This window comes from Cucurbita pepo, unplaced genomic scaffold (assembly GCF_057944985.1).
Source record: "Cucurbita pepo subsp. pepo isolate OVF unplaced genomic scaffold, ASM5794498v1 scafford_13, whole genome shotgun sequence".
In the NCBI taxonomy this organism is placed as follows: domain Eukaryota; kingdom Viridiplantae; phylum Streptophyta; class Magnoliopsida; order Cucurbitales; family Cucurbitaceae; genus Cucurbita; species Cucurbita pepo.
In genome coordinates, this window is record NW_028257918.1 from 298,901 (window position 1) to 322,297 (window position 23,397).

At 35.7% G+C, this 23,397-nt stretch overlaps 1 non-coding gene across 1 annotated transcript; it reads right to left on the reverse strand.

The window, feature by feature from the left end:
* Positions 1 to 22,383: 22,383 nt before the first annotated feature.
* On the reverse strand, positions 22,384 to 22,463 carry TRNAL-UAG (transfer RNA leucine (anticodon UAG)). The gene has a single exon. It is a non-coding gene; the product is annotated as a tRNA-Leu (tRNA).
* Between the last annotated feature and the right edge of the window lie 934 nt (positions 22,464 to 23,397).

A 23,397-nucleotide genomic window follows, 5' to 3' on the forward strand; every position in this document is an offset into this window, starting at 1 on the left:
TCCCATTGTATAATCTTTGGGACAATATTCAATTAATTTGCTAATATGAATTTTAGTAATACAACATTAAATGGGATGTTATGAATTTAATACCCTAAAATGATGTAAAGACCACAAAAGGGATGCAAGTAATGAATTGGGAAAAGGGATGCAAGTAATGAATTGGGATAAGTTTTTATTTCTTCCAAAGGATGGAAAGAATTAAAAAAATATATATATATCATTTTAATCTCACCCCTAAGAAATATTTTTCGGGTTGACCGGTTACAACAGCCCAAGTCCACCGCTAATAGATATTGTCTGCTTTGATCTGTTACAATAGTCCAAGCTTACTGTTAACAAAAATTGTTTTCTTTGATATGTTACAACGGTCCAAGCCCACCGCTAAAAAATATTGTCCGTTTTGAGCCGTTACATATTGCTCTCAACCTCACGGTTTTAAAACGTGACTGCTTGGGAGAAGTTTCTACGACATTATAAGGAATGTTTCGTTCCCCTCCTCAACCGATGTGAGATCCTACAGTTACATTTTTATTATACTTCGAAGTTTAGTTTTCATTTGGTTATTGGTTCAAATATTTTACATTTTACTCCTAATTGTCACTGATGCTCAGTTTGGTCTTTAGCATTATCTTTTGGTTAATTAATTTAAAATAATTATGATGCTGATCCATTTTGTATCATATCGAAGAGATTCCTAGGTTCGGGCAGAAGAAGCAATGTCACTCGATCACTATCAAACTGACTGCAATCTTTTTTGTCCGTGAGGATCCCAATCCAAACAGAGCGCCTTCTACTTCTAATAGGTCATGAACTAGATCAGAATCATTCTCATCGAGTCCATAAGAAGTGTTCCCATTTTATTCATCGGGTCTAGATAGAGACCAAAGGTCTTGAACGATCGATCCAGCAGAACAACTCAAAAAATAAAAAAGTATCGTTAATTTCTTCATAAATTTTTTTAAAAATTTATTTAATTCTTTTAAACATTTATAGATATTAACCTTTTACAAACCAAAACATCGTAATTAGTAAAAATTCATGGATGAAAATGTAAATTATGTGTAACGTCTCTAATATTAAGGTATGCAATATACATATTAGGAGAGTTTTCAAATGTTTTCATGAAACCTTGGAGCCTTTATAGAAATATTTCAAATATTTACTTGACAATAAAATTTAAATTAATAGTTATGAATCATGTTTTTAACAGAAAAATTGTTAGGAAGAGAATGACTATTTAAAAAAACACCATAAGTGACCCTATTGTTAAGATAAAAAAAATACACACATGTAAGTCTTTCAATGTCTAATGGGACCTAAAATCATATTCTGGTTTTAGGCTTATTTAAGACAAGGTCGTAGTACCGGACTAGTGAGGAAGGTGAAAACATCAACCATGTGATGACTCCAGTATTTTTGTGTATTAAAATACACCTACTTCAATTTTTTTTATGTTTTCGGGTATAGACAAGGTGGTGGCACGCGAGAGGGACGAGGAGATTGAACTGATTCTGATCTTTTAATAACTTTCATAGTATTGTAATTTTTTTTTTTTAATGAATTGTGCTCATCTTATAGAGTGAAAAGTCAAAATTAAGTTGTAGTCTTGTTGTTCGTTGTTCGCTGCCACCACAGATTCCTTTCTCTCCCGCACATAATCCCACACTAAAAAGAGAGAGCATAGAGCTTTGACTGGTCCTACTAACACAAAGTAAGGACTTGAGCATGAAGTGGCTAATCAAGAATGCTCTGTTTATTGTTTTTAGTTGAAAGATTTGGATTTTCGGCAGCAAAGACATTTGCCAGTAAGATATATTACAACTAAAGTATAACTACTCAAGCCCTCCACTAAGAGATATTGTCCGCTTTGGCTTGATATGTATCGTCGTCAGCCTCATGGTTTTAAAATGTGTCTATTAGGAAGAGGTTTCCACACCCATGTAAGGAATGTTTCGTTCCACTCTCCAACCAATGTGGGATCTCACAATCCACCCCTTTGAGGGCCTAACGTCCTCGCTAACACACCGCCCGGTGTTTGGCTCTGATACCATTTGTAACAGCCAAGCCCAACTTTGTCTGCTTTGGGCCATTACAAATGGTACGAAAGCCAGTCACCAGACGACGCAAAGACTAGTCGGAGTAAGGCTAGACCCTCTCTATAGTAGATGCGTCATAAAACCTTGAGGCTGACGACGATACATAATGGCCCTATAAAACGTTTTATAAAATGACGAAATTCACGCAGTCATCTCTCATCTACCTCAATCGCTCATCCACAATAATCATACTCGAACTAATAAATCATAAATGAAAAGTAATTTTTCAATTTAATCTAATATATAATATTGAAATACATGGTTTTATCACAGTCTTATTCATTTGTGTAAACCATATTGCAATGAAAATAATGGTATTTATTGAATAGTTGTTGAGAGCCACTTCTTAGTTTTGAGTGGTATCACTGATGTTGTCATGGTGGAAGCTGAAGTGCGGCGACGGGCTCTTAGGTACGCAAAAACACAGCCCAAATTTGCACTCACAAACCTTAGGATTAAAGCAATCTTGGACAGTGTTGCACGTAATATGAATATGACTTCCTTGTATTCCCAATGGTTTGCTTGTCACTGTTCATCAAACAAAGTAATACTCAAATTAATATCAAAATCAATCTAGTGACTCAAAAAATTCTATCAACCCAACCCAACCTGTGCGGTTCGAGTTAGGTTATGAACTTATTTGGACTGAATTCAAATAACTGAAAACTTTTATGATTGAGTTGGTTTAAGGGTTCTCCCGAAACTAGATGGATTGACTGAACCAATCTGGTTCGAGTTCAGTTATGAACTTATTTGGACTAGATTCAAATAACTGAAAACTTTTATGAGTGAGGTTGTTTATGGGTCCCCAAAACTAGATTGAACCAAAACCATCTAAATTGATTGTTAATTTTAAAATGTACATTTTTGTGTACAATAAAATTATATATACGTATTTATTTTATTTCATGATTATTTATTTTCTACTAGATCCGGTAAAAGTGTTTATATATATGTATTTATTTTATTTCATAATTATTTATTTTCTACCAGATCTGGTTAAAGTAATTTTTCAAAATATATATTGAATTGAGTTCTACTGGTTCGTTCTTTGGTAACCAACTTATTAGTTTGAATCTTTGTACAATCAAACTTATGTTTAATTTTAAGATATACATGTTTGCTCACAAAATTGAATTGCAAATGGTAACCAAACATATGAAAATAAATAAACATATATTTTACAAACTAATTTTTATTTTTATCAAAATAAAAAAAATTGAATAAATAACTCGAACTACCTGAACCAACTATCTATCCCAAAAAAATTTATGGTCGAGTTGGGTTGAGTTGGATTCATTATATAACAAGGGTTGTTTATGCTGAAAAATTTATAATGCAAATAATTGGGTTCGGTCTAGAAAATCTCATAATCTGACCTGACCCGACTCAACCCTCAAACACTTATACATTTTTAAGATATACATGTTTGCTCACAAAATTGAATTGCAAATGGTAACCAAACATATGAAAATAAATAAACATATATTTTACAAACTAATTTTTATTTTTATCAAAATAAAAAAAATTGAATAAATAACTCGAACTACCTGAACCAACTATCTATCCCAAAAAAATTTATGGTCGAGTTGGGTTGAGTTGGATTCATTATATAACAAGGGTTGTTTATGCTGAAAAATTTATAATGCAAATAATTGGGTTCGGTCTAGAAAATCTCATAATCTGACCTGACCCGACTCAACCCTCAAACACTTATACATTTTTTAATAACTACAAGATACCTGTATCGAAGACGGTGAAGAACAAGATGATTGCACTTGTACATTTTTGGGGGCTGATAATTCTACCCAAACTCTTATATAATTGAGAATATTTACTCCTTTCCAAATTAGGTAATATGAAACCAAAATATGGTATGATAACTAAAATGGGAAGATTAAAAAAAAAAAAAAAAAAAACTAATGTACAAATCAATGAATAAATTTATTTAAGGTCGTCACTGTATAAATATCATTAACATTGAATGCGGAAATACTTTATTTAAACTTTCATAAGACGACATCTTCATTTTAAGATACAGTCATTTTCTTACGTGTTTTGAAAACACTTTTAAAAACGACACAACAAAAGAATAAATAAAATAAATAAACGTTTAAATTAAAAGCATCCTATTCTAGCCTAAGTCTAAGAAAATAATACAACTACCCTATGCATGTGCCATGGTCTCGAATTACAATGTCGTCGTCAGCCGTACAGAAATGCCTTGCCTTAACTTGAAATAGAGGTAACACGTGGCTTGAGTATTTTGAGAAATACTCAGGAAGTGACCCCAATATTGGGATTAAATGCAATAAACATGAGAATGCAATGACGGGACCTATCATATCAGTCTTTTTTCCCACGATACTATATTAATGGGCAACTTAGATGTGTGTCATATACTCTACACACAGCCCATACGTGCAAGTACAAGCTCATTAGATAGTTCGTACACCGCTGGACCCCTTTTCTTGTCGGACAAGCCTACTCTGGTAGCTTCTTATGCTGGTCACCGATTAGAATTAATAACCGCAATGGCAGCATTATCTAAAACATAATAATACTTCATCTGTCTAGTGGTGTATGTGTCCGTACCCTCGTGATGGAATAGGGGTATCCCCCAATGCATGAGCATAATGCATGAAGTCTCGATTAGGGTCGAGAAATGCACACATGCAAATATGAGTTCGTGTCTAGTGGCATAAAACATCATGTCTTGGCTTTGGCTCTAATTTCATTTTTTTGTGGATTTGGATGCATTGTACTTTTCTACACACTGCCCACACACATGCTCCCCGCTTGGGTTCTAGATGCTCTATTTTATTTTTTTCTATTGAGGAACCTAAACCAAAGCTTGAGAGATAGTCATAAATATAATAATGAGGGATGTATATGCTCTCTATAAGAGAGGAGCAAAGATGTTCCCCAAACCGACTAGATTCCATAAGGGAATTGAACGTTATGTCCATGATAGATCTCACCTGAACCGTCTCATCATAATATAATAATTATAATTGTAATCATAATATAAATAATTATGACAATAATTTTTAGATAACTCTCTTTCTCTCTCTTTCTCTCTTTCTTGTCCTTCTAAATTGAGCATTTTTTAAAGGTTACTACTATATCAAGCTACTCTTTCTTTTTAAATAGAAACTAACTGCACACCCGAGACGAGAGTGTGTATGAACTATGGAGCTATAGAGTTCGAGATAGAGTCGAGTCTCGATTTTTGACTCATGATGTCTTTGTCATGTATATGATTCTTTATGATATGTTGTTATATGAATAATTTGTTGCATTAAATAGCTTCATGTGGAACGAGCATGTCAGTGTATCTTGTATTCGTATGATATACTATGACCCGAAACCTTAAGAGGCACACGAACTAAACAAAAATATCGTTTATTTATTATGAGAATCTAAATACAGGGTCACATCGATCAAGTTCTTTATGATCATCTTCATTATATTGATTAGTTGTTTTGCGGCACTTCTTTGATCTCCTTGTTGTCTTCTAAATGAATGTTCATACTCATCTTGTTAGAGTTGGAGTTGAAGTTGAAGGGATGATTATTGCCATGACAAAAGCAGATGTTTAATTTACAATCACAAAACACATTATCCCTACAATCATCTGCAGTCCTGCATGAAATACCTTTAAGATAGTTGCCTTTTGTGCCTAATGGTTTGGTTGTACCTGCATACGTAAATAATTTTCAATCAAATTTGAGCCATCTAGTCACGTATAATCAAAGAGTACTAAATTTCAGCTCGATGTCTAGGTTTCTTAGCATTTGAAGGCTCCGACATTCTCCTGCAACATGCTCACGTTACCTAGTCCTCGGTTCTAAGAGGGAAGACAGTCCCGACATACCAACATGTTTTGTTCTCACTAACATACTGAGAAGTCATCCAACATAATGAAAATTACGCTTAATTTTTTAGGTCATGTGATTGAGCCATTGAAATGAAATTTACACGTTGTTTGTATCTACTAGGAGAGGTGTCGCCTAATACCGTTTATAACACCACATGCATAGGATTCATATAAGGATTCATAATCTGAAGTCGATACTTGATGGCACCGACATTAATCGTATGCAACCCTAGCGACATGGTCAAGTTACTGACACCTAGTTTCTAAGAGGTGAAGAATATCACCAAAGACTCACATGGGTCATTTCGACATGATTTGATCTCAATCATATGCTTCTTAGGAAATTTTCTAGGAGGATACCCAAAAACAATTGCTTCCTGAAAAACACACTTAATTTTAAAGTTCCTACAGATTGAAACTCTTTTTTTTATATATATATTTAATTTATAATGCCTCGCGCCGAAGATTTAGATCACGATTCGAAATTTAGATTCAACATCTGATGGCCTCGACATTCCACTCTGACAAGATCACATTACTTACTCCTTGTTTCTAAGAGTGAAAACTATCCCCACAGATCAACACGAATCATTTCAACATATTATATCCTCACTCAACATATAATTAATCCATGAAAAACACACATAAAGTTATATATACAATTCGTAATATCTATACATACAATTATTTTATCAACATTTCCCTCAATATTATCATAAAATTTAAATATAGGCTTTTAAAATGAAGAACAACAAAACAGAAGAAAAATAAATGAGATTGAAAGTTACCGAAAGAAGAGACGAGGAACAATATCATCGCAACAACGAAAGCCAAGTTGAGACTAAGTTTGTTTGCTATTATGTTGTATTGTAAAATGGTTTGACGGGGTGAGGTGAGTTTCATTGTTGTCCATCCCATTATGGGACATTCAATTACTTTACTAATATTTGATTTTAGAAATACAACATTAAATGGGATGTTATTTATTTAATACAAGAAGAAATATTATGATTAACAAAATTAACCTACCAGATCACAAAAGGGATGGATGCATGTAATGAATTAGGATCATTTTAATCATTTGAAGAAAAAACAAGATATATCATTTTAATAACTACAACATATTTTAAACCTGTATCGATTATGGCGAAGAACAAGATGATTGTAGCTAGGAAAGCGAACTTGATAGAAATGTTCTTGTCCATGACTTTGGAAGGGATTTTAGAGATTTTTGGGTGATGATAATTTTGTGTCTTCAATTATGTACCCAAAACTTTTATATAATTGAGGAATATTTGCTAAATTAGGTAATATGAAACCGAAATATGGTATGATAACCCAAATGGGAATAACTAAAAAGACTAACCTACAATAATCAACCAATGAATTTTTCAAAATTTGATGGTAATGATCCTATATTTTGGATGTGATTCAAATAGAAATACTTTTGACCTCTAAACAAATATTTCAAACCTTTATTTTTAATGGTAGAATGAATATTTAAAAATACTCCGGAGGTGACCCCATAGTGACTCTTGTAAAACGAAATTAAAAGAGAGAAAAATATAATAAATGTTGGATTTAGCACAAAAGATTTCGTTCTATAGCCTCCATAGGAGAAGCCAACAACCGTTTACATGTCCTTTTCATTACTGTAAATTTTTTTTTAATGATAGAATGAATATTGAAAAATACTTAAGAAGTGACCCCACTATTAAGGTCGGGAAATGCATGTATGCAAATATGATTTTGTGTCTTGTGGATTAAAACATCATGTTTTCGCTTTGGCTCTAATTTCATTTATCGGTTGATTTGGATGCATTGTACTTTTCTACACACTCCCCACACGCATGCTCTCTGCTTGGGTTCTAGATGCTCTACTTTATTTTTCTATTGAGGATAAACCTAAACCATAACTCGAGAGATAGTTGTCCATATAATAATGAGGGATGTATAAATTCTCAAGAAGAGAGGAGCATAGATGATCCCCAGACCAACTAGATTCCATAAGGGAATTGAAAGTTGGGTCTACGGTAGATCTCACCTAAACCGTCTCATCATAATATAATAATCACAATCATAATATAAATAATTATAACAATAATTTTTAGATTACTCTCTTTCTTGTCCTTCAAAATTGAGCATTTTCTAAACATTGTTACTATATCACACTACTCATCTTTTTAAATATAAACTAACTGCACACCCGAGACGAGAGTGTGCATAAACTATGGAGCTATAGAGTTCGAGATAGATTCGAGTCTCGATTTTTGACTCATGATGTCTTTGTCATGTATATGATTCTTTATGGTATGTTGTTATGAATAATTTGTTGCATTAAATAGCTTCATGTGGAACGAGCATGTCAGTGTATCTTGTATTCGTATGATATACTATGACCCGAAACCTTAAGAGGCACACGAACTAAACAAAAATATCGTTTATTTATTATGAGAATCTAAATACAGGGTCACATCGATCAAGTTCTTTATGATCATCTTCATTATTTTGATTACTTGTTGAGGGGCACTTCTTTGATCTCCTTGTTGTCTTCTAAATGAATGTTCTTACTCATCTTGTGAGACTTGGAGTTGAAGTTGAAGGGATGCTTCTTGCCATGACTGAAGCAGATGTTTAATTTACAATCACAAAAAACATTATCCCTGCAATCATCTGAAGTCCTGCATGAAATACCTTTAAGATAGCTTCCTTTTGTGCCTAATGGTTTGCTTGTACCTGCATACATAAACAATTTCCAATCAAATTTGAGTAATCTAGTCACGTGTTGTAACACCCTAAAAGTGAAGGAAAGCCACCTATGCATGACCCAAAAGATCCCAGGAAAGAAATTATGAGAATTAAGCAAGGAAACGAGACTTAGTAAGTGATTTCTATACCCTAAGGAGTAATCTTAAGGACTTAAGACCTTTGGAGAATGATTGGAATGAAAGCATAAGCGAAAGGGACGAAAATGTCATTTTTCCAATATCAAGGATCTTGCGAGATTTTTAATTCCTTATCTAGAAGGAATTTCAAGATGTTCAAGACCGGAGAAATGACCAACAAGAGATGAAGAATTTTTAGGAAAATTATGGATTTTTTAAGAAAATAATAATAAAATATTCGAAAAGTGGCAAATTACCAAAATACCCTTGAAGTTAAGGATAATTACGGATTTACCATTCTGCTAAAAAATCAGAACCTTCACAGTGCCTTCTGCACAAAATCCTTCAAATGTTGAGTCTCAGCCGTTGGATCACCTCCAAACTTGTATATATTCTAGAAAACTCACGGATCGTCACATCCAACGGCTAGGATTCAAAACCAACGTCGGTGAGGCTCTGATCGGAATAGATATTTCCAACGGATTTTTTAGAAAACCCAACCGACAATAAACGATGATTCTGGAGCTACCAATGTTGGTTTAAGTTTCCCCTATAAATTCTGTAGTTGGGGCAATCATTTGGAACAAAAATCGAGCAAGGTCGAGCACCTAGCTGTTTGCAATAAGTGTTTAGATTTTGGGTCTCCTACTCTCAGGCTTCTTCCAAATTCGAGAGCAATTCTCCACCATTTCCTTTCAAACTTGTTCCTATAGCTTCTAAACAACATTACCCACAAGTTTTACGAAGGAATAAAGTCCTGAAAGTGCCTAGAAACCATTCGCCCAATCCAATCTGCCATTAAAAAGCTTCAAGGAAAACTCAAAATTCCAATCCAAGGATATACAAGTATTCTTCGAGCAAGGACGACCCCAATAGGTTTCTGCACCTCAAAGGAATGTTTCCATAGAAGACCGCGAAGAGAAATAACCTCAGGAACGTTCCCAATTGAAGAAAATCCATTTCGGGCTCAAATTGGAGGTAAGTGCGGCCACTTTTTCTTCAAATTAAGGATTCCTTTAGCTTCAGAAAAAAGAAGATGAGTAACTTTGATGAAGGAATAAAGAGCTGAAACGTCAAAGAACAAGATACCCAAGAGATTGTAAATTGGAGGCGTCGGGTAACTTGCAGACCGAGAGTGATTTCTCAAAATTAAGGTCCTACACTCAAAGTCATTCCTCCAAACTAATTCCTTTAGATTAAGGGAACAATAAGGAAGAGGTTTCGTGACGAAATCGAGCCTAAAAAACCCCTAGAATCGGCTACCCAATAAGAAATCCTCTGTTTTTACTCCAGCGAGAAATCATATTTTGGACGAAATTTGGAAGCAAATATCTTAGGCTACAATCCGATGAGAAGGTAAAAAAATCAATCCCTAGCTCTTCCTTGTAACACCTTCTTTAAGTTTTATGAAGGAATCGAGGGGACGAACAGTGTGATAGGAGTTGGGGCGGGCGAGTTTACGACGGCGGCGCGAACCGTCGCACGCGCCTTCTCCCTGTCTGGAGGAAGAAGACGATGACGTGGGCGGTTCAGTTGAACTGGCCATGTCAACCGAAAACTCGACCTTCCCTCGGTTTTTCTCAATTTTAACCCCCTTCCAGATGGATTCTCATGAAAAACTCTATTGTTCCAGAAAGTAGACATAATAAAGAGTGTGTGAAAGGAAAGTTGAGGTAAATCGGGTACCGGAAGGTCAAGAACAGAGGTCCTGAATGTCGACAACGAGGTAAGTAGCCACCTTTGATTTTTTTGTTAAGAAATACTTGCAGGAATCGCTTGGATTTTCATATGAACACCAAGTACGAACTAGGATTAGATGAAAGAAAAACTCAAAGAACCGCGAGTTAAGACCTTAAACCTATCAAATTACTCGGTAATTAGGTAACATTAGAATAACCCACTAGATGAACTCCGCTGCCTATAAAATTTTAATTCTGAGCATATTATAGCATTTTGAGGTTCTAAATGAAGTTTTGTAGTCATTAGATAAGGATAAGTGGGTAAACCAAGAAATGGTGCAAAATGACCATAATGCCCCTAAGGATATCTACCTACCGTTCCTAACCTAGATGACCTCCAAATGCTATGAAACCCTGAAGTAGATCCTATTTTATGATGTTTGATGATTTTGTAAAGTTGAAAGGCATTGGAACACGTTAAGTAGCAAAACCAAGAATTAGGGGTGAAATGGCCAAAATGTCCCTAGGACTCTTATGAGATTTCAAGGTCTATACGTGCTCCGGATGATTTGCTACTTCTTATAAGGTCGATTATGAAGGACATGAAGATAAATTTGAGGTTTCAAGTTGATTGGAGTAAGTTTGGAACCTAAACCAAGTTAGGATCCAAGAAACACCTAAAGGAAACACCACAAGACTTCAGACTCTTCTAGAACCCTCTAAAGAACTCCCTAAGAATCTATGACCTTCTAGAACAACTTACACTAAGATGGGTTCATATGGTTACAAATACAAGTTACAACTTATGTCTCAAGGAATTAAGGACCTTAGAAACTTACAAGATTAAGAACCAAGAACAAACAACACACAAGCTTTACAACTACCCAAACAAGAAGAATGCTAGGTACCACTCAAGGACGAGGGATCAAGGTCCCCAAACTCAGAAACAGAAACTCAAGAATGCTAGGTAATACTCTAATCATGTCCAAAGTGACCCATGACCTCCCACTAAGCGGTGCCCAATAATTCCTCTTCTAGGTGGGATGCCTTGCACCATGTTTCCTTTGCAGGATGTCATGCCTCAAGTTTCCCTCATCTATTAGAGATGCCCTGCAGACTTGCAGGATGATGTTCAAGTATGCACCGAGCAAGTGACCTTTATGGTCTATCAAGGAGAGTAGTCTAAGGTCATGGAGGAACAAGAAGAGAGTAAGTTACCTTATCCACGAATCAAGAACCTCCTAAGACCTCCCACGGTACAGCATGTTCATGACTTAGACTACGCTACTTGGAACGCATGAAGCCTTTAGCGTAGGTAAGCAGACTGTATTATAGGGCAAGCCCTTGATGCAGTATTAAGACTACATCGCTTGGAACGTAAGAAGCCTTGGATGTAGGATTTCAGACTATGTCGCTTGGAACGCATGAAGCCTTGGGCATAGGTTAAGCAGACTGTATTATAGGGCAAGCCCTTGATGTAGGTTTTCAGACTATGTTGCTTGGAACGCATGAAGCCTTGGGCATAGGTTAAGCAGACTGTATTATAGGGCAAGCCCTTGATGTAGGTTTTCAGACTATGTCGCTTGGAACGCATGAAGCCTTGGGCATAGGTTAAGCAGACTGTATTATAGGGCAAGCCCTTGATGCAGTTTTAAGACTACATCGCTTGGAACGTAAGAAGCCTTGGATGTAAGTTTTTAGACTATGCCGCTTAGAATGCATGAAACCTTGGGCATAGGTTAAGCAGACCATATCGAAGGGCAAGCCCTAAGATGCGGTAAGACTACGTCGCTTGGAACGCGTGAAGCCTTGGACGTAAGTTAAATCTGTGTCGCTTAGAACGCATGAAGCCTTGGACGCAAGATTCTCAGGTACATGTCTAGTGTCGTAAATCCTAGGGGAAGTGTCTTGGAGAACGAATCAATAATAGAACAAGAACAAAGAATACCAAGAACAAGAGAAAGATAAAGGACTAGAACATGGATCAAGATCCTAGTTCTAAGGACAAGAACCAGGAACAAATGACCAAGAACCAAAAACCATAGTGCTAAGGCCCTTAAAGGAAAACCAATGTTTTAGGGTTTAAGAACCAATGTCCTCAAGAAAGATCAAGATAAGAACCCTAAGTCAAGAACAAGAATTAAATGGGCTTAAGTACTTAAAACAAGAACAAGATCAAGAACAAGCAAGAACAAAGAATGTGGTACCCTAGCATATCAAGGACACGATTAAGAGCCTACAAGTAGGCTACTTACTGAGTCTTGTACTCATTCCTTATTCTCCAATTTTTTTCCAGGTAATAAGGAGCTGGTCGAGGTCGGGAGCGGAATCTGGAGCAGGTGCCATAGACTAACCTCACCTGTCGTCTCAACCCTTTTATTTTAAAATGTTTTGCGTCTGTTCCTTATTCTGTCTTTTAACTATTATGTTGTATTTTAAATTACTAATGTGCGCACACTATTTTGGTATAATGTAAATTATGTTTTAAATTTTAATGATTTTATTTCGCAAAAAAATTTACCTGTCTTTTTGAGCCATCACATCAGCCATGTCCTTACAGAGAGCTTCATTTGTGTAAATGAGTGCAAACAATGGCCAACAATTCCTTGAGTGTACACGTGAATAAAGTGTTGAGTGTTCACGTGATAAAGTGTTGTGAGGTCTTTTGTATTTTCTTAACCTACTTTTGCAGCAAAGTTTTACAAATAGATTTGACCATGAATCCTCTTGAAGAAGTGGAGAATGATACGAATCAAGACATCTCAATCATGGAATGCTTTTAAGGAAATATAAGCTTAAGGAAGATGAGTTTTATTTATCCTAGTTACAAATTTTTTTTGTGGATCTCACTAATGTATTTTATGAATTTTATTCACATTTAGGTTAGATTTACGGTAACAACAAGGAAAAAAATAAAAGAGTTAGCGATCTCGTGGGAGCAACCACCCTCGCATCAGAAATCTCGCGATAGACATAAATGCATTTTATGACTTTTTATTTCCTTAATGCATTTTCAGTGAGCGCCAAAGATCTAGTAGAAGTAGAAAATAGGCCAAAGAGACAAAACCGATAGACTTTTGGATCCAGGTTCAACACGATTGGCCCAACAAGCACTAAATCACTCCCAGCAGCGCACGACCTAAAAAGGACACTCTTCGAGAAATGCATGTGTGACCTGACAAACTAGTCATGCTCTTCTCATGTGCAGCGCACACGCTTCCCACGTCAGTCGCAACTCACACGACTCGTGTGTCAACTCCATCATCATTTGTTTTCTAGTTTTTGGATATATATGTTTATTATCATTTCTTATATGTTTTCGATTTATTTACGAATTTTATTTTTATTATGTAAGTCCATGGGACTGATGAAACATTTAAAATGAATATTTCCACATAAAAAGATCACATCATGCATATGGTACGACTCTATTTTAGTAAAAAAAATAAGATCGTTACATTTTCATAGTGGTTAATTATAGTCCTAAAAGTATGAATAACACAACTCTTAAAATTTCTCATTTTCATAGTGGCTAACTATAGTCCTAAAAGTATGAATGATACAACTCTTAAAATTCCTAGTGGAAGGTTAAGGGTTTCATGTCTATATATAACCACTTATGTTGTCTTGTAGACTTGAAAAAGGTAGTAAAAAGATCATTTATGCCTCCTTTTAACTAAGTAATAAGTTTTTTTTTTGTAATGCTATGTAGTTTAGGTTGTATGTTTAGTATCATCTAAGCTTGACATGATCGATATTGCCTGCGGAGTGATTCAAATCTCAAACAAGTATTTTTTTTTCTCTGAGATATTCAATCAACAAAGTAATTCGTTATCATGAAGCATGATTTAACTTCGGTTTGATGACGGAGACGCCTCGTGGAGGGACACTGAAAGAAGGACAATCAAACCAAAAAAGATAGGTGAGTGATGTGTGGTTCGCTGCCACTTTTATGTATTGTAGGATAAGTAGTGTCCCTTATTTTTGCTGACTATGTTATTTCACATGTAGTATGATGATATCAAAGCTAGGTTTCAATCGTGGGACCTGTGAGTTATGGGCCCACCACGCTTCTGCTGATATTAATCATTTTGATCTCTAGCTTTCATCATAGATGTTTAGTTCACTTATGGCAAACTTTGAGACAGTATATAAAAAGGTATTAACGGCCCTTCAACCCTTATATCTATCTCCATGACTTGAGACATTCTAACTTTACTTTTGATATTTGTACTACTTTTTCTATATTTGTGCTACTTTTTTTTTTTTTTTTTTTTTTTTTTTACAGTAGTATGATAGGGTGTCCTTTGCTTTTCTTCGTCGCCAGATAGCTTTCATCTATGCTTTCCGTTATGATGTTCGATGATTTGAGTAGACTGTGAGTCTTACCTGATTGGGGGGCTCTCATCTACAATGAGATGCAACGTGTTGTGTCGCACATGATTAAACATGCATGCATAGGCGGCGTGTGTGGTCAAACAAGTTTGAATTCCACATAAATGATGCCTGAGCTAATTCCAAGCCACGATATATGCCTGAGCTAATGATTGATCTTAATCTTAAAATAGATAACATTTTCTATGGTTGATGAAAGAAACAAGAAAGTAAGAGATGGCATAGGTGTGCCAATATTGCTCCCCAACCCATGGTGAGTATAAGTGCAAAATTAACTGTAAAAAGACTTGATATAACTCTACTTTTGGAGAGTTATCAAAAAACGAAAAAAAAAAAAAAAAGAAAAAAAACAAGGTTGAAAATTAACAAAAGAAGAGACGAGGAGCAATATCATCGCAATAATGAAAGCAACGTTGAGACTAAGTTTGTTTGCGATTATGTTGTATTGTAAATGGTTTGATGGGATGAGGTTGGTTTCATTGTTGTCCATCCCATTGTATAATCTTTGGGACAATATTCAATTAATTTGCTAATATGAATTTTAGAAATACAACATTAAATGGGATGTTATGAATTTAATACACTAAGATTACCATTTACAAACTTAATGTAAAGACCACAAAACAAAAGGGATGCAAGTAATGAATTGGGATCAAGTTTTTATTTCTTCCAAAGGATGGAAAGAATTAAAAAAAATATATATATATCATTTTAATCTCACCCCTAAGAAATATTTTTCGGGTTGACCGGTTACAACAGCCCAAGTCCACTGCTAATAGATATTGTCTGCTTTGATCTGTTACAATAGTCCAAGCTTACTGTTAACAAAAATTGTCTTCTTTGATATGTTACAACCGTCCAAGCCCACCGCTAAAAAATATTGTCCGTTTTGAGCCGTTACATATTGCTCTCAACCTCACGGTTTTAAAACGTGACTGCTTGGGAGAAGTTTCTACGACATTATAAGGAATGTTTCGTTCCCCTCTCCAACCGATGTGAGATCCTACAGTTTAGTTTTCATTTGGTTATTGGTTCAAATATTTTACATTTTACTCCTAATTGTCACTGATGCTCAGTTTGGTCTTTAGCATTATCTTTTGGTTAATTAATTTAAAATAATTATGATGCTGATCCATTTTGTATCATATCGAAGAGATTCCTAGGTTCGGGCAGAAGAAGCAATGTCACTCGATCACTATCAAACTGACTGCAATCTTTTTTGTCCGTGAGGATCCCAATCCAAACAGAGCGCCTTCTACTTCTAATAGGTCATGAACTAGATCAGAATCATTCTCATCGAGTCCATAAGAAGTGTTCCCATTTTATTCATCGGGTCCGGATAGAGACCAAAGGTCTTGAACGATCGATCAAGCAGAACAACTCAAAAAATAAAAAAGTATCGTTAATTTCTTCATAAATTTTTTTAAAAATTTATTTAATTCTTTTAAACATTTATAGATATTAACCTTTTACAAACCAAAACATCGTAATTAGTAAAAATTCATGGATGAAAATGTAAATTATGTGTAACGTCTCTAATTTTAAGGTATGCAATATAATTATTAGCAGAGTTTTCAAATGTTTTCATGAAACCTTGGAGCCTTTATAGAAATATTTCAAATATCTACTTGACAATAAAATTTAAATTAATAATTATGAATCATGTTTTTAACAGAAAAATGTTAGGAAGAGAATGACTATTTAAAAAAACACCATAAGTGACCCTATTGTTAAGATAAAAAAATACACACATGTAAGTCTTTCAATGTCTAATGGGACCTCAAATCATATTCTGGTTTTAGGCTTATTTAAGACAAGGTCGTAGTACCGGACTAGTGAGGAAGGTGAAAACATCAACCATGTGATGACTCCAGTATTTTTGTGTATTAAAATGCATCTACTTCAATTTTTTTTACGTTTTCGGGTATAGACAAGGTCGTGGCACGCGAGAGGGACGAGGAGATTGAACTGATTCTGATCTTTTAATAACTTTCATAGTATTGTAATTTTTTTTTTAATGAATTGTGCTCATCTTATAGAGTGAAAAGTCAAAATTAAGTTGTAGTCTTGTTGTTCGTTGCCACCACAGATTCCTTTCTCTCCCGCACATAATCCCACACTAAAAGAGAGAGCATAGAGCTTTGATTGGTCCTACTAACACAAAGTAAGGACTTGAGCATGAAGTGGCTAAACAAGAATGCTCTGTTTATTGTTTTTAGTTGAATGATTTGGATTTACGGCAGCAAAGACACTTGCCTGTAAGATATATGACAACTAAAGTATAACTACTCAAGCCCTCCACTAAGAGATATTGTCCGCTTTGGCTTGATATGTATCGTCGTCAGCCTCATGGTTTTAAAATGTGTCTATTAGGAAGAGGTTTCCACACCCTTGTAAGGAATGTTTCGTTCCCCTCTCCAACCAATGTGGGATCTCACAATCCACCCCTTTGAGGGCCTAACGTCCTCGCTAACACACCGCCCGGTGTTTGGCTCTGATACCATTTGTAACAGCCAAGCCCAACTTTGTCTGCTTTGGGCCATTACAAATGGTACGAAAGCCAGTCACCAGACGACGCAAAGACTAGTCGGAGTAAGGCTAGACCCTCTCCATAGTAGATGCGTCATAAAACCTTGAGGCTGACGACGATACATAACGGCCCTATAAAACGTTCTATAAAACGACAGAATTCACGCAGTCATCTCTCATCTACCTCAATCGCTCATCCACAATAATCATACTCGAACTCATAAATCATAAATGAAATGTAATTTTTCAATTTAATCTAATATATAATATTGAAATACATGGTTTTATCAGTCTTATTCATTTGTGTAAAGCATATTGCAATGAAAATAATGGTATTTATTGAATAGTTGTTGAGAGCCACTTCTTAGTTTTGAGTGGTATCACTCATGTTGTCATGGTGGAAGCTGAAGTGCGGCGACGGGCTCTTATGTACGCAAAAACACAGCCCAAATTTGCACTCACAAACCTTAGGATTAAAGCAATCTTGGACAGTGTTGCACGTAATATGAATATGACTTCCTTGTATTTCCAATGGTTTGCTTGTCACTGTTCATCAAACAAAGTAATACTCAAATTAATATCAAAATCAATCTAATGACTCAAAAAATTCTATCAACCCAACCTGTGCGGTTCGAGTTAGGTTATGAACTTATTTGGACTGAATTCAAATAACTGAAAACTTTTATGATTGAGTTGGTTTAAGGGTTCTCCCGAAACTAGATGGATTGACTGAACCAATCTGGTTCGAGTTCAGTTATGAACTTATTTGGACTAGATTCAAATAACTGAAAACTTTTATGAGTGAGGTTGTTTATGGGTTCCCAAAATTAGATTGAACCAAAACCATCTAAATTGATTGTTAATTTTAAAATGTACATTTTTGTGTACAATAAAATTATATATACGTATTTATTTTATTTTATGATTATTTATTTTCTACTAGATCCGGTAAAAGTGTTTATATATATGTATTTATTTTATTTCATAATTATTTATTTTCTACCAGATCTAGTTAAGTAATTTTTCAAAACATATGATGAATTGAGTTCTACTGGTTCGTTCTTTCGTAACCCTAAAACTTATTAGTTCCGGTAAAAGTGTTTATATATATGTATTTATTTTCTACTAGATCTGGTTAAAGTAATTTTTCAAAACATATGTTGAATTGAGTTCTACTGGTTCGTTCTTTCGTAACCCTAAAACTTATTAGTTTGAATCTTTGTACAATCAAACTTACGTTTAATTTTAAGATATACGTGTTTGCTTACAAAATTGAATTGCAAATGGTAACCAAACGTATGAAAATAAATAAACATATATTTTACAAACTAATTTTTATTTTTATCAAAATAAAAAAAAATGAATAAATAACTCGAACTACCTGAACCAACTATCTATCCCAAAAATTTATGGTCGAGTTGGGTTGAGTTGGATTCATTATATAACAAGGGTTGTTTATGCTGAAAAATTTATAATGCAAATAATTGGGTTCGGTCTAGAAAATCTCATAATCTGACCTGACCCGACTCAACCCTCAAACACTTATACATTTTTTAATAACTACAAGATACCTGTATCGAAGACGGTGAAGAACAAGATGATTGAACCTAGGAAAGCGAACTTATAGAAATGTTCTTGTCCATGACTAAGGGATTTTAGAGCTTTTTGGGGGCCGATAATTCTACCCAAACTCTTATATAATTGAGAATATTTACTCCTTTCCAAATTAGGTAATATGAAACCAAAATATGGTATGATAACTAAAATGGGAAGATTAAAAAAAAAAAAAAAAAAAAAAAAAAAAACTAATGTACAAATCAATGAATAAATTTATTTAAGGTCGTCACTGTATAAATATCATGAACATTGAATGCGGAAATACTTTATTTAAACTTGCATAAGACGACATCTTCATTTTAAGATACAGTCATTTTCTTACGTGTTTTGAAAACACTTTTAAAAACGACACAACAAAAGAATAAATAAAATAAATAAACGTTTACATTAAAAGCATCCTATTCTAGCCTAAGTCTAAGAAAATAATACAACTACCCTATGCATGTGCCATGTTCTCGAATTACAATGTCGTCGTCAGTCGTACAGAAATGCCTTGCCTTAACTTGAAATAGGGGTAACACGTGGCTTGAGTATTTTGAGAAATACTCAGGAAGTGACCCCAATATTGGGATTAAATGCAATAAACATGCGAATGCAATGACGGGACCTATCATATCAGTCTTTTTCCCACGATACTATATTAATGGGCAACTTAGATGTGTGTCATATACTCTACACACAGCCCATACGTGCAAGTACAAGCTCATTAGATAGTTCGTACACCGCTGGACCCCTTTTCTTGTCGGACAAGCCTACTCTGGTAGCTCTTTATGCTGGACACCCATTAGAATTAATAACCGCAATGGCAGCATTATCTAAAACATAATAATACTTCATCTGTCTAGTGGTGTATGTGTCCGTACCCTCGTGATGGAATAGGGGTATCCCCCAATGCATGAGCATAATGCATGAAGTCTCGATTAGGGTCGAGAAATGCACACATGCAAATATGAGTTCGTGTCTAGTGGCATAAAACATCATGTCTTGGCTTTGGCTCTAATTTCATTTTTTGGTGGATTTGGATGCATTGTACTTTTCTACACACTGCCCACACACATGCTCCCCGCTTGGGTTCTAGATGCTCTATTTTATTTTTTTCTATTGAGGAACCTAAACCAAAGCTTGAGAGATAGTCATAAATATAATAATGAGGGATGTATATGCTCTCTATAAGAGAGGAGCAAAGATGTTCCCCAAACCGACTAGATTCCATAAGGGAATTGAACGTTATGTCCATGATAGATCTCACCTGAACCGTCTCATCATAATATAATAATTCAATCAACAAAGTAATTCGTTCTCATGAAGCATGATTTAACTTCGGTTTGATGACGAAGACGCCTCGTGGAGGGACACTGAAAGAAGGACAATCAAACCAAAAAAGATAGGTGAGTGATGTGTGGTTCGCTGCCACTTTTATGTATTGTAGGATAAGTAGTGTCCCTTATTTTTGCTTTCTATGTTATTTCACATGTAGTATGATGATATCAAAGCTAGGTTTCAATCGTGGGACCTGTGAGTTATGGGCCCACCACGCTTCTGCTGATATTAATCATTTTGATCTCTAGCTTTCATCATAGATGTTTAGTTCACTTATGGCAGACTTTGAGACAGTATATAAAAAGGTATTAACGGCCCTTCAACCCTTATATCTATCTCCATGACTTGAGACATTCTAACTTTACTTTTGATATTTGTACTACTTTTTCTATGTTTGTACTACTTTTTCTATATTAATCATTTTTTTTTATTTTTATTATAGTAGTATGATTGGGTGTCCTTTGCTTTTCTTCGTCGCCAGATAGCTTTCATCTATGCTTTCCGTTATGATGTTCGATGATTTGAGTAGACTGTGAGTCTTACCTTATTGGGGGGCTCTCATCTACAATGAGATGCAACGTGTTGTGTCGCACATGATTAAACATGCATGCATAGGCGGCGTGTGTGGTCAAACAAGTTTGAATTCCACATAAGTGATGTTTGAATTCCACATAAGTGATGTTTGAATTCCGAAGGAAAATCCTGCCCAAGGTCCAACAAAGCCACAAAGCCGGGTGAAAAATGTGAATGGGGATTGAGTACTCAAAGGTTTTAAAAAAATAAACCAACAAAGCCACAAAGCCGGGTGAAAAATGTGAATGGGGATTGAGTACTCAAAGGTTTTAAAAAAATAAAAATAAATGACAGTTATGAGATTAGAAACCAATCCCTTTGTAAACCAGAGACTAAATCTAGCACCTTGGACCACTAAGCAAAACTATCCCAACAATTGTGTTTGGACTACTAAGATAGTCGAGCTATCTCAAGACATGAGATTGCATCACGATGCATGGGTCGTGTTGTTGGGAACCGAGATGACCATGAGATGCAATGTTGTTGTGTTACAAATGATTGAACATGCCGGTATAGGCGGCGTGTGCGGTCAAATAAGTTTTAATTCCACATTATTCATGTTTGAAACCCGTAGGCAAACCCTGCCTAAGGTCCAACAAAGCCACAAAGCCACAAAGCTAGATGAAAAATATGAAAGGGAATTAAGTACTCCTTAAGGTTTGTCATGATCGTGTCAAGATCACAAAGTCGCACATTTGAAAAAGTATGACTTTGACACGATGCACTGGTCGGAGTTGGGCTAGACTCTCTCCATATTAGACGCGTTTTAAAACCACGATGTTAACAACGATAAATAAAAAGTCAAAACAAACAATATGTGTTAGCAGCGGGCACGAGGCTTTACAAAAAATTAAAATAAATGACAGCTGTGGGATTTGAATCCATGCCCTTTTGAACCAGAGTCGAAGTCTAGCACCTTAGACAACTCGGCCAAACTATCCCGACGAATGTGTTTGGACAAATCAAGATGGTCGAGCTATCTCGAGACATGAGATTACAATACGATGCATGGGTTGTGCTGTTGGGAACCGAGATGACGATGAGATGCAACAATGTTGTGTCGCACATGATTGAACATGCACGCATAGACGGCGTGTGTGGTCAAACAAGTTTTAATTCCACATTATGGATGTTTGAATGCGGAAGAAAAACTCTGCCTAAGGTATAACAAAGCCATAAAGTCGAGTGAAAAATGTGAATAGAGGTTGAGTACTCCTTTAGATTTTTCGTGAGCGTGACAAGATCACGAGACACTGGTTGGAGTTGGGTTAGAATCTCTTCATAATAGACGAGACTAAACTGTACGACAGATGTGCCTTGACAAACCAAGATAGTCAAGTTAACTCTAGACATGAGATTGCAATACGATGCATGGGTCGGACGATGAGATTGAAAAAGTATGATTATGACAGCTGTGGGATTTGAACCCACGCCCTTTCGGACCAGAGCCTAAATCTGGCGCCTTAGACCACTCGGCCAAACTGTCCCAACGAATGTGTCTAGAAAAACCAAGATGATCGAGTATCTCAAGACATGAGATTGCATCACGATACATGGATCGTGTTGTTGGGAACCGAGATAATGATGAGATGCAACATTGTTGTGTCGCACATGATAGAACATGCACGCATAGGCGGCGTGTGTGGTCAAACAAGTTTTGATTCCACATAAGTGATGTTTCAACGTTGAAGGCAAACCTTGCCTATGGTATAACAAAGCCACAAAGCCGAGGTGAAAAATGTGAATGGAGATTGTGTACCCCATAAGGTTTTTGGCTAGCGTGTCAAGATCACGAAGCCGCACATTTGAAGAAGTATGACCGTTACACGATGCACTGGTCGGAGTAGGGCTAGACTCTCTTTATAGTAGACGCGTTTTAAAATCATGAGGTTTTTATAATATGTGCTAGCAGCGGGCTTGAAGGTTTACAAAAAATGAAAATAAATGACAGCTGTGGGACCACGCCCCTTCAAACCAAAGCCTAAATCTGGCACCTTAGACCACTTGGCCAAACTGTCCCGAGGGATGTGTCTACACAACCAAGATTGTCAAGCTATCTCAAGAAGCTATCTCGAGACTTGAGATTGCATCACGATGCAGGGAACGTGTTGTGAGGAACCGAGATGACGATGAGATGCAACGTTGTTGTGTCGTACACAATTGAACATGCATGCATAGGCAGCGTGTATGGTGAAACAAGTTTTGATTCCACATAAGTGATGTTTGAATGTCGAAGGTAAACCTTGCCTAAGGGCCAACAAAGCCAGGTAAAAAATATGAATGTAGATTAAGTACCCCATAAGGTTTTTGGCGAGCGTGTCAAGATTAGAGGCCGCACATTTGAAGAACTATGACCGTTACACGATGCACTGGTCAAAGTAGGGCGAAACTCTCAATATAGTAGACGCATTTTAAAACCA